Source organism: Megascapheus bottae, chromosome 15, assembly GCF_031878675.1.
Source record: "Megascapheus bottae isolate mThoBot1 chromosome 15, mThoBot2.hap1, whole genome shotgun sequence".
NCBI lineage: Eukaryota > Metazoa > Chordata > Mammalia > Rodentia > Geomyidae > Megascapheus > Megascapheus bottae.
In genome coordinates this window covers 18,624,227-18,636,683 of record NC_143523.1, presented here as the reverse complement: position 1 = coordinate 18,636,683, position 12,457 = coordinate 18,624,227, and positions in this window count along the sequence as shown.

Sequence of the window (12,457 nt, the reverse complement as noted above, 5' to 3'; positions counted from 1 at the left end):
ATATTGAAAAAAATACAGTTAATAAAATCAAACAAGAGCAATTAGTCATCATTCCCTAGTCATTAGTCTATTATGCTTGTTAGTGAACTATCTAAAGACTCAGAGGCCAAAAGGGAGAAGGTCCAGATTTGAATTAATGAAGTAACCTGATTCAAAACTTATACATGACCCCCTCATCTACTTCCTATTTTTTTTCAATTGCATTTTATTGTCAGGGTGATGTATAGAGGGGCTGTAGTTGTATTCGTCAGGTAGTGGCTACATTACTTCTTGAACATTGATATCCCTTCTCATGTTTTTCTCCCATTTTCCCTTTCCCATCCCCTTCCAATCATCTTGACTTTCCTCTTCCCTTCCCTATTTCAAATAAACAAATAAATGTATATACAATACACCAAATACCAGTCATATACAGTAATAACATGTGATAAACCATAAGGATAGAAGTGTGGGGGGAATAACTTCATTCAGTAGTTTAAGAACTACAAAGATAAAACTCTTGTTTCCAAGTGCAATATAATGTGTGATTGTTGTTCTTAATGTACTATGTTATTTTTCATCTCTTTTGTTATCCCTTGGTATTCTCATATTGTTACAAAATCTTACCCGTTATTTGGTATATTGAATATATGTTTGTTTATTTGAAATAGGAAAGGGAAGGGGGGAAAACAAGATGAGGGAAGGGGGTGGGGAGAGGGAAATGGGGGCAAAAACATGAGAAGGGTTATCAGTGTGTGTGAAGTAATGAACCTTTTATCTGGTGACTATAACTGTAATCCCTCTATTAATTACAATAAAAGTATATGGAAAAAAACCTCTTGTTTCCGTATCCTCATCCTGTTGAGCTATTATGGTCCTCTGCTAGGAGAATCCTGGATGTATACCATTTATTGCAAATGAGGGGAGCCATGGAGCCTATGTTTCTTTGGGTTTGGCTTACTTAATATGACTTTTTACCAAGTTTTTCCATTTGCTTACACATGGGGCAATATCATTTTTTTCTGATGGCAGCATAGAACTCCATTGTGTATAAGTAACACATCTTGTTGATCCAGTCATCTACTGAGGTGCAGCTGGGTTGGTTCCATAACTTCACCAGGACAAATAGTGCTGTAATGAAAATGGTTGGGCTAGTGTCTTTATTATGTCCTTGTTTCTAAACATTTGGGTAAATGCTCAGAAGTGGGATTGTCATAAGGGAGTTCTATGTTTAGCTTTTTGAGTAGTTGCCATGCTATTTTCCAGAGTGGTTGATCAAGTTTACATTCTCACCAACAGTGTTTTAGCATTCCCTTTTGCCAGCATCTGTTATTAGATTTTTTTCATATATTTTTTATTGTAATTAATAGAAGGGTTACATGATATTTGCCAGATAGAGGGTGCATTAATTCCCATACATTGATACCCTTTCACCTGTCTTTGGTCCCCATTTCCCTCCCCCCCACCCTCACTCCTCATCTTGTTTTCCCCCTTTCCCTATCCAATTTCATATAACCAAATACAAATATATCCAATATATAACAAAATGAGATACTGTAACAAAATGAGATAACCAAGGGACAGCAAAAGAGTTGAGAGATAACACAGTACCTTAAGAACAACAATCATTTATTATATGGCTTATGTTTCTATATCCTAGATTTCTTGATAATGGCCATTCTAACTGAAGTGAGGTGGAATCTCAAAGTTGTTTTGATTTGCATTTCTTTTATGGCCAGAAATGTCTAGCATTTCTTCATGTGTCTGTATGCCATTCTTATTTCTTCTTCAGAGAAGACTTTCTTTAAGTCTTTAGCCCACTTTTTAATGGGATGGCTGTTTCTTTGAGGACTTGTTTTTGAGAAATTCAAGTTTTTGAGCTATAGGTATATTTTAGATATGAAGTCCTTGTCTGTTTTATGGTTAGTGAAGATCTTCCCCCACTCTGTAGGTTTTCTATTGAACTTGCTTGCTATATCCTGTTCCATACAGAAGCTCTGCAGTTTAATGCAGTCTCATTTGTTCAAACTTTCTTTAGTTTGTTTTGTTTCTGGGTCTTTATTAAGAAAGCTTCCACCTGTGTCAACAAGCTCTATTGTTTTCTACAAGTGTTTAACCAATTCTGCCAGCACCATTTGTTGAAAAGGTTTTCTTTCTTCTATCCTATTGTTTTGGCTCCCTTATTGAAGATTAGGTGGCCATAGGTCTGTGGGTTGATTTCTGGGTCTTCAGTTCTATTCACTTGGTCCTCAGGCCTGTTCTTGTGCCAGTACCAAGCTGTTTGATTACTATAGCTCTGTAATAGAGTCTGAAGTTTGGTACTGATATTCCTCCAGCACTTTTCTTTTTTGCAAATGTTTGTTTTTGCTCTACGGGGTCTTTTATTGTTCTATGTGAATTTTTGGATTACTTCCTCTATTTCATTAAAGAATGAAGCTTGGGATATTGATGGGTATCACATTGAATTTGTAGATAGCCTTTGGCAGGATTGCCATTTCCATGACGTTAATCCTTCCAATCCAGGGTCCTCATCACTTCTGTGGGGGAAGTGAAGGCAGACAGGTGTGTGTGGCTGGTGGGCTGAGGCTAATCTATGAAGGGAAAGTTGATGGACAATCTTTATCTCTAAAAGCAGTCATGATGGAAAATTGATATGAGGAGGATTTATGTATAGTGCTCTTTAAATAAAAGGTACAGAAAAACCACATTTTCAAAATGTCACAGATTCCCTAACCATCCTTCTTTGGCAAGAGGCTTGCCATTTTCCTTCCCTCACAAAGCTGATTGCCTGATTGGGTTTGGATCCCTTGCTCCCATATCTTTTCAGCTCACGAGGCCATGGGAACTGCCCTTTTAAAGTCCTTGAGACAAGGCTTAAAAAGTGATGTCATTTCTATCATTTCTATCCTTTATGTCCAAGACACAGATTTAATAATGGGGTAAATAATGTGTACCTGCTCCATCCACCACTCTGGGACGAGCACAGGAGGCTCTATATTAACAAGCTGATGCTGAGTTTAAGAGATTTTTTCCCACCCACATCTTAAGAATAGCAGTTTTCTCCAATTAAATCCCAAAAGGACAAAGGACACAGAATTCTTGTAAGAGGATTTGTGAATCTTAAGGCAGCAAACTTGACCTTCCGCCTCATCCTCGTCAGATTCCTGCCATGATTGCTGTGAAGGTAGTCTGTACCTGCTGACAGTGACCCTTGATCATCATGTTGACTATTGAATGACTTATGGACAAGTTTCAGATGTGTATGAGCTTGCCTCCCACAGCCAGCCATTTGCAAAAGGACCATTTTATAAATCACAAATAAATAAACAACAATTTCATCTGAGAGGTTGAACAGAGTTCAAGCTTCAATACAGGTCACCAGAGGTGACTAGAGTGGCTGAGGTTTGCAGATCTGTGTCTTCACATCATCATTTCAGGCATAAATACTGCTCAAGATAGCCATATTGGAAAAGCAGCTTCATCCTCCTGAATTCTCCATGCTCTTGACCTGGTGTTCAGCATGGATAATTTCACCAACACTCAAATGGCAAAACAAGAAACATGTTCAGGTGTTCTTTGTGACTGACAAATTTTTTGACAAACAAATTTAATAAATGTCATAAGCCTGGCACTGGTGGTTCACATCTGTAATCCTAGCTAATCAGGAATCTGAGATCTAAGGTTCACTGTTGGAAGCCAGTCCAGGCAGGAATGTCTATGAGACTCTTGTCTCCAATTAATCACAGAAAAATCTGGAAGTAGTGCGGTAGCTCAATCGATAGAGTGCTAGCCTTAAGAAAGGGAGTTTAGGGACAGTTGTTAGGCCTAGAGAGAAAAAAAAAAGTTGTCATAAATCATGACAAATACTGAGACTGGAGAGCCACATAAAGCTCAGGATTCAGGTGTCTTCATGAAATCATGGGAGACAATCTCCTATTCTCTGCCTATCTGACATGGTTAAGATAACCAAGGATAGTTAGGAACTTCCATCAAAAGGCATGTAATGGAGAACATCAAATTTAGTCCAAACGCCTATGGTGAAGGGTTAATCTGTACACATTCATTAGGCACCTGGAAAAAACACAACCACTCACTTTTATTTTTATGGCATCCATTTCTTCTCATTCACAAAGCTAATATGTAATCAACAGTGTTACAGCTAGCTGCTGAGTGCAGGTCATGGAAGGATAAAGAGCGAATACTAAGAAATATCCAGTTGCCTTATGAAGCCATTCAAAAGTAGGGCTGTGTGTACTGGATATGGGAGCAACACAGACTGACAATTTGGTAAAAGTTTGGAAAAGGACTGGCTGTTCAGAGAAGAAACTGAATGAAGGCTGCCAGTCCTTCCTATTTTCACCTTGTTCCCCTTGATCTAACAAAGACCAAACTACTACCAAATGCTAGAGTTTTCTCTTAATGCAGAATTAGAGAACAAGATGCTTCTGAGGTTAAGTTGGTGTTTGCAAACATTATGAATACAAATACAATCAAGTTCATATTGCATTGAATACATTTAGCCCTTTGATTTTGAGATGCTGTCTAATACCCTCCAAGATATCTCCTAAATTCTTATTTGTCCCTTTTGGGAGATGAGCTGACTAGTGGAAATGGGTAAAAATATGGAAGACCATGTCACTAGAAACGTGCCAGTAGCCAGCATACACTTCATTACCCCAGAATGACACCATAAGCTAGGGTTTCATGACAGTGAACCTTCTTTGCCTTCTTTCTTCACATATAGGAAATATTGCATTCGTATCTCACACCCTTCTCCTGTCCCATCACATTTTTTTCAAAGAGTAGCAAATAGAATTTTAAAATATTGCTTTATAAACAATAAAATTCTAGCATTTCCTGAACAGGTTATTAAATATATGTAGCAGTTCTGCAATATCCAAAGAAAATTTCCCACAAGTATTTTTTAGGGGTCTGGCATGGAATGATGAATACACATTCACCTCTTACAGCTTTGAGGCTTTCAGTCTTCCACTCTCTAAAATGATTTTTAAACAGTTTAAATTATGTTAACTTGTACACCTTGAGATTTAAGATTAAAGTAAATGTCATTATTTAGCCAGAGGGAAAGAAAGACCAGGAGAAACTTTACAATGTAGGTCATATGTAGAGAAAAAGCCTTACCGAAGTAATGAAAACCTGCAATCCCTTATCTTCACTGAGTAGGGGACAAGAAGAAAAAATTTTCACACACTGTACAAGCCTTATAATTGTATAGGAACTCAAGGGGCTTTTAGTTCTTCCATATTCAAGTTCACCTTTCTCTCCATGATTTTCTTTTTTATTATTTATTAATATAGTGATGTACAGAGGGCTTATAGTTACCTCCTTTCCAATATTGTTACAAACAATAAGACCTTGGAATCCAAGACTCCATCATCCACCCCTCTTCTAGATTGCAGTACCCAGTTAACTAGTCTCCAGTTTTCCACTTTTACCCCTTTCCAGTTTATTCTCTAAAGAGCTAGAGGATCATTTTCCTTTTTAAAAAGTTTTCATGAATGTCTGCAGACTTTTGGCCAAAATGTTAAGTTATATATAGCCTACCCCGGTCTTGCCATGTTTGTGTCTTTCTTCCATTTTTTTTTAAATTTTATTGTTGGGGTAACGTATAGAGGGGTTACATGTAGTGGGTACATTATTTCTTGAACATTGCTAACCCTTCTTCCCTTTCCCTTCCACCGCTCCCTCCCAATTCAGTGTCTTTTCTCCTCACAGGTAGCCTATTTCCCTACCCTCTTGCTTAGGGTTCTAATCCCATTGCTTTTCCTTCCTTTGCACAAGTGCTTCATATGTGTTCCTACTCTTCTCTTCCCGTGTGTGCTCTTCCATTGCCTTTTCCAGAGATCCATTCTAGCTCTTCCTTCTCAGTTTCTTTACATTTGATATTCCAGGACATTGTGCCTTTATCTCAGCTCACATTTACTTGTTCTGAAACACGCATGCTCCTCCAGGAACTTTTTTGTATCTTGTCTTATGTAAGGTTCCAAACATAATTTATTAACCAACTGGTATATTTGTTAGTTGCTCATTGCATAGCCACATGACAAAATATGGATTAAAGTGAGGCATTGGCAGAAATTAAGGCAGTTGAATATCCTTCAAATATATGATACTGTCATTTATTTCTACCCCAAATTGTATGCACAGGATTCAAACTAGACTGACATTTGGCAAATATATACTAAAGCAAAGTTAATTTCTAATTTGCTAGCTCAAAATTTATGAAGATTTTTCACTATCTCAACATTTAGTGTCACATTTGTAAAACATGCATAAAATTGGAAAGGTGTGATTAACTCAGCCTTTTAGAATATTGCTTGTGAAATGCAGATTCATAAACCCATCTCAGAAAATACATCAGAACTATCAGTGTCTGTTAAAGACAGGGAACCTGATCATCTTATTTTGATGAATCATTCCCATGTAAATATTATAATCAGAAATGCAGATAAAAGCAAAAAGATCTATATAGTATTATATATAATGTGACCGCTTTTACAATAAGTGAAAATTCAAAATCATTGGAATGTCAAACAATCGTAGGCTGTTCTGAGTAAATTATAGCACATCTACACTGCAGATGTCAATGAAATGATCTGTTTAAATAAGACAGGGAAAGTTTATGATACAAATAGCAAGTAAAATATGAAGAATGAAACATTATGCAACAGAAAGAACTATTGCAAAAATATTTGGAAGGGAATACATGAATATGCTTGTATTTGCTTGGAGAGTTTTATGGGTGATGTTGACTTCCTTCTTTTGGATTTCTCCTAATTCCACTTGTCACTTTCATAGCAACCATGCCCTAATAACAGAACCAAAGAAAAAAGACTAATAAATACTTAAAGTGGAGTCCTTTTTTTTTAACAGATCAAGTGTACACATGATAACTTTGGAATATGAGGGCTAAATGTGAGATTTAGTTTGTTTTCTAAAACCCACATTTATTTAAAGCACAGTTATTGATCATGCTGCTCTGTTTCTGACCTCTCATGCACATTCCAATCTCCATAGGTGTTTAAGATACACAGGATCCTAGGTGAGTAAGGTGGGTAGAATTGTTATCTGTATCTTCTAGCAGTCTGTGCCCACTCATGGCACATGTGCATTGCAAGTGTATATGGTGTGAGATAAGTCAATTGCTTACAACCTTACCTGAAATAGCACCTTCCTTCCCAGTTCATTTTTATGGATATGTAAAGGCCTTGTGTGAGGAGTAACATGGCTTTATCCTTACTGGAGAGATTTCTTCTGTTGATTCTCAAAGTCAGCAAGTAATCATGTGTGACCTTTAGCCAGCACTAAGATGGGCATTTTTATATCTACTCTACCTTCCTAGCAGTATGGACATTACTATGAATACATTTCATGGCTAAGTTTAAAAGAGCTATTGTGACTCTACCATCACAGGATTGATAAGGGCAGAGTAAGATTCAAACTCAGGATTTTCAGCTCCCGGTACAGCTCATCAACTGCTCTGCTCAGATTTGAAACTATAGCTGTCATTAAGGTTTAAGGACCTTAAGGGCCTCCAGCTTGCGGAACTCTCTGATGCACAGAAGATGAGAATAGGAATGATGCAGGCATTCTGCTCTTTGCCAGGCTCTGTTGGAACCTTATGCATATTAATCTACCTCATCCTAAGCAAACCTAGTCTGGTTTATAGGTGTTCAAAATTTAGGTATTATGTACTATTTTTCATTGCATTGGGGTTTGCACCCAGGATGTGCTTATTAGGGATGTGCTATACCACTGAGGCACGTCCCATCGCTTTTTTTAGCTAGTCTTGGATCTTGAACTCAGGGTCTGAGCAGTGTCCTTGAGTTTTCCCAAAGCTACTTGAGCCTAGCACTACTTTTGGATTTTTCTGTGTATGTGTTACCAGGGAATTGAACCTGGGTCTTCATGCATGCTAGGCAAGCACTCCACCACTAGGCCACACTCTCAGCTCAGCCCCATCCCTTCTTGTTTTGTTATTGCTCAAACAGATTCTCACTTTTCACCAAGTCTTGCCTGAACTACCATCTTCCCCTTTCTACTTCTCATGTATTTGGAATGTTAGGTGATGACCAGCTCGCTCAGCTTCTTGCTTTTTGGTGAGGCTGACACAAGCCCTGACCTTCCCATTCTCAGCTTCTGAGTAGCTAAAGGTGTGAGCTTCCATGCTGCCTCTTGGACATTTCATAACATTTGGAAATAGACTTTGACACTTTCATTGGTGATGTGGAGGATCAAACCGAGACTTTGGCATATCAGGCCTGCCTGTACCTCTGAATTACATACCCACAGACTGGCCTTACTACTATCCTTCATCAGACAAAAGATGGGTATGGATCTATTCAAAGAAGGTACAGCTAGAGAACCCACATGTATACAATGTGGTGGCTGAGCAGTCACATCATGGATTCCAGTCCAGGATAAGTATCATTGTCGTTAGAAAGGACAGTAGTCCTGTAGATTGTAGGTCAACACCAGGTCTAGAATGAGCTACCAAAAAACTATCAGATCAACTTGAAAGACCACATATATCTTCAACGGGTTGAAAAGCAACCAATTGGTGGAATTTATATTTACAATCTCAGATTAAAAATCGGCTCAGATGCTGGGACAGGTGGCTTACACCAATAGTTCTAGTTACTCAGGAGGTGAAGACTTGAGGATTATAGTTCTAAAGAAGCCTGGGTATTAACTAGCAAAAGTTAGAAATGGATATGCGGCTCAAGTGGTACATCACCAGACATGAGTAAAGAAATCAAGCCAGAGAGCAGATTTCAAGCCCCAGAAATAGCACATAGGCTGGGCATGGTGGCTCACATCTGTAATCTGAGCTACTCAGAAGGCTGAGATCTGAAGATCAAGGTTCAAAGCCAGCCTGGGCACAAAAAGACCTGAGACTCTCTTCTCCAATTAACCTTTGAAAATGGGAAGTGGGGCTTGGCTCAAGGGTAGGATAGTAGCCTTGAGCTGAAGAGCTCAGGGACAATGCCCAGGCAGAGTTCAAGCCCCATGATCCACAAAAAAAAGAACTAGCACACAGACAGACAGACAGACAGACAGACAGACACACACACACACACACACACACACACACTTACATGTAATAATGGAACAGATGTGAACTTGAGCCTCTGCTACTTATTGTGGGATTGGGGAAATGACATATACTCACAAACTTCAAATTTCTCATCAACAAAGTGGTATTCCTGATTGAGTAGATGCAAGGATTCAAGAAAATAAATTGGTTAGAGTAGTATGCAGAAGTTGTTATTCAATCATTTAATTAAGATTAAACAGTGACTATATAACAGAGGGAGTCCACATATTCCAAGTATACATGTAATGAAAATATCAAAATAAAACCTTCCTGTGCAACCAACATATACTAATAAATTACTCAAGGCTAATAACAAAATTATTAATGATCGATATTGTTAGTAATAACGTTGCTGCCCATTATTATCATTATTTCTATTGTTAGTTTCACTGTTATAAAAGCCAGTGTTTACTTCCCACTGTGCTGTGATGCAGGACTTCTCCTAAAGCAACCTGACCCAGCTTAGAGTTCAGAAAATATCCTTGAACACTCAAACCATAACAAAAGTACTTGTTTACTTACAGCCCATTGAGCAGACAGCTAGCACAGCCTCACTGTTATCAATATGGATTTTGAAATCACCCACGGCTAATAGCCCAAATTAATAGCCTCAGGGTGACTCCAGAGCAATAGAGAAAGAAAATCCATAATTTCACTAAAGATGCCAGCGGCTGTTCAGGGAGAGAGGTCTATGATAATTAGCAGCTCTGAGTACTGTCAAAATTGGTGCATTCAAGAAAGGGAGGAAGAAGTAGTTAACATTAAGCAAACAGGAACATTTCCTAAGGCATAAGTGAGGAGGTGGGAGTGCCACCCCTGGAAAGTTCTGTTGAAGGAGTTCTTGCTCTCTCATGGGCACTGATTCCAATGCAAGCATCTGCTGGTGGGAATCTCCATGCCGATAGCAGCCTGGAGGGCTAGCCTGCATTTCCAGCATCAGCTACATACTTTGAGGATGTTGAATTAGGAGGTGTGTGTAAAACTGTGGTCTTTTGGTTCTGTAGCAAATCATTCAGCTCCAGTGGCCTCTTTTCTTGAGGTCCCTTTTGGATAGTTTGCAAGGCAGTTTTACCTGCAGAAAGGTGTGATGTGAAAGCAAGTCATTATCCATTATCCATTCACCGCTGAGCACCTGGGAGTTCTGATGCTTAAAAACACTTTTAGTCTTTTGGGAGAGAAAAGAACCTATACTTTGGAAGTGGTCATAGGTGGCCACGGCACTGTGAACAGCAATCACGGACAGCAGTGAGCTAATAGAGTGTGATTTCAAACCAGGAGACTTGACTTTCACATGGGCTTCTATTTCTCACTTGAATGTATTTGGAAGGCAGTCACAGTTAACCAAACCTCTGTGTTCTACATGTGTCATGCTGATAATTAGCTAACTCGCAGAGATGGTGTAAAGTTTACATCAAATGATGTATATTATGTACATTGTGTTATTGACAACTTGGTTATGTGTTCTTTTTATCTGTGTACTTTCCACCAGGTCATTTATCCAAAGATGTGCTTTTAATACCATTAATGCAGTAAAGTATAAAAATGTAAAAAGTATTCTCTAGCCAAATGATTCTCCCAAAACCCCAATGATTTATAAACCTGTATGTTTAGCAGTTCCTTTTCAATATCTCATAGGTACCACAAACTCAACGTGTACAGAAATGAGCTCCTGGTACTTTATCCCAAGATATGCTGTACAATCACTTTCCACTGAATTCATGAACTCCACTAACCAGGATGATGTGGAGAAAGCTGCACATGATAGTTCAGGCTCCTACTCTTAGAGGATTCTTCTTTCTTGTATTCCACACAAGAATGCCAGCAAATCCTAATGCTTTTATATATATATATATATATATATATATATATATATATATATATATTTGTATGTGTGTGTGTGTGTGTGTGTGTGTGTGTGTGTATGCTAGAGAATGAACCCAAAGCTTTGAGTGCTAAATAAGCATTCTATCAATTAGGCCATACCTCCCTTCCTTCCTCTTTATTTTTTGGTGTTACTTGGGTTTGAATTCATGGCTTTATAGTTGCTAAGCAGAAGCTCTACTATTCAAGCCATGCTCCTACTCAGTTTTTGGCTGTATTAATTAATTAATTAATAAAGTCTTAAGGTATGCCTAGGCACATTTATCATTATCTAGATAGATCTACTGATCAGGTCATGGTGATTAGAAACTTGAACCAATACATCTAGATTGTTTGCTGAGATAAGGTCTTGCTAACATTTTGTATGGGCTAGTCTTGAACTGTATTCTTCCTAATAGCTACCTCTCTATTTTGTTTTTGATAGAGGGTCTTGCTAACTTTGTCAGGCTATCCTTGAACTCATCTTTCTCCTTACCCATGTTATTTAGGGTACTTCTCTTCACTAGAGTATTATGATTTTTTCACAGTAGTAAGCTCTGTTCCAAATGAGGAGAAGGAAAGAATTCATCCAAAGGGAACAACCTACATACAACCCTATTTTGTTTTAGGTTTGAAAATACTATTTTTGGAGATTTTCCTTGAGTTTATTCTGATTGGTTCAAGCAAACCCATCCTGGGATATATTCTTGTGATTAATCTTCTTTACAGAACTTATGATTCTAGAAGTAGCAATTGATCTGAAGGTTATAAAATACATTTCTCTCAAACTTAAATAAAGCTTTTATGCAGGTGGACTGCATCTGGGTCTCACTCTTGGTCATGTTGCTCTGGCTAGTTGTCGGGAGCAAGAGTGGAAACAAACTGTACTTTGATTTGCATCAGATAATTGCTTGATTGTCTCATTGTTTTTTGGCCTTCTCCTGTTCAATTGATCTGAGATTTACCATATGAATGTAACCCTCAACAGCTCCCTGATTAACGATCTGGATGTAACACCTGGGAGGGCCCTGGTCTCGGGAGGGGAAAAAAACTTTGTGTTAAGAATAAACGAGGCGGCAGTTTCTGCTTGGGCTGCAGACCTCCTGGACCCGATGTGTTTGTCTCTCTTCTAATTTTTCCAGTCCCTGCCCCTTATTTCAGGAACCCCAATTTGCTGCCGGGAGGCCCCGGCATCTGGCGCCCGAACAGGGACCCTGAAAATCTGGGACGAAGGTGAAGGACCCCTCCCTGTGGTAAGTAACACATCGTAGGACTATTAAGAGAGTATAGTCAGGAGTAATAATTATGGGTCAAGCTAATAGCCATGAGTTATTTCTACCGATCTTAACAGGCCTATTTGAAGCCCACGGAACGTGGGTGGAAGAGGGGGTGCTTCAGAGCTTCCTACAGTTTCTCGAGGAAGCATGCCCGAGGTCTGTAGAGGAGGCATTCCAAAAAGCCTGGCAGCGGATAGGAAAAAGAATTAAAGATTATTATGAG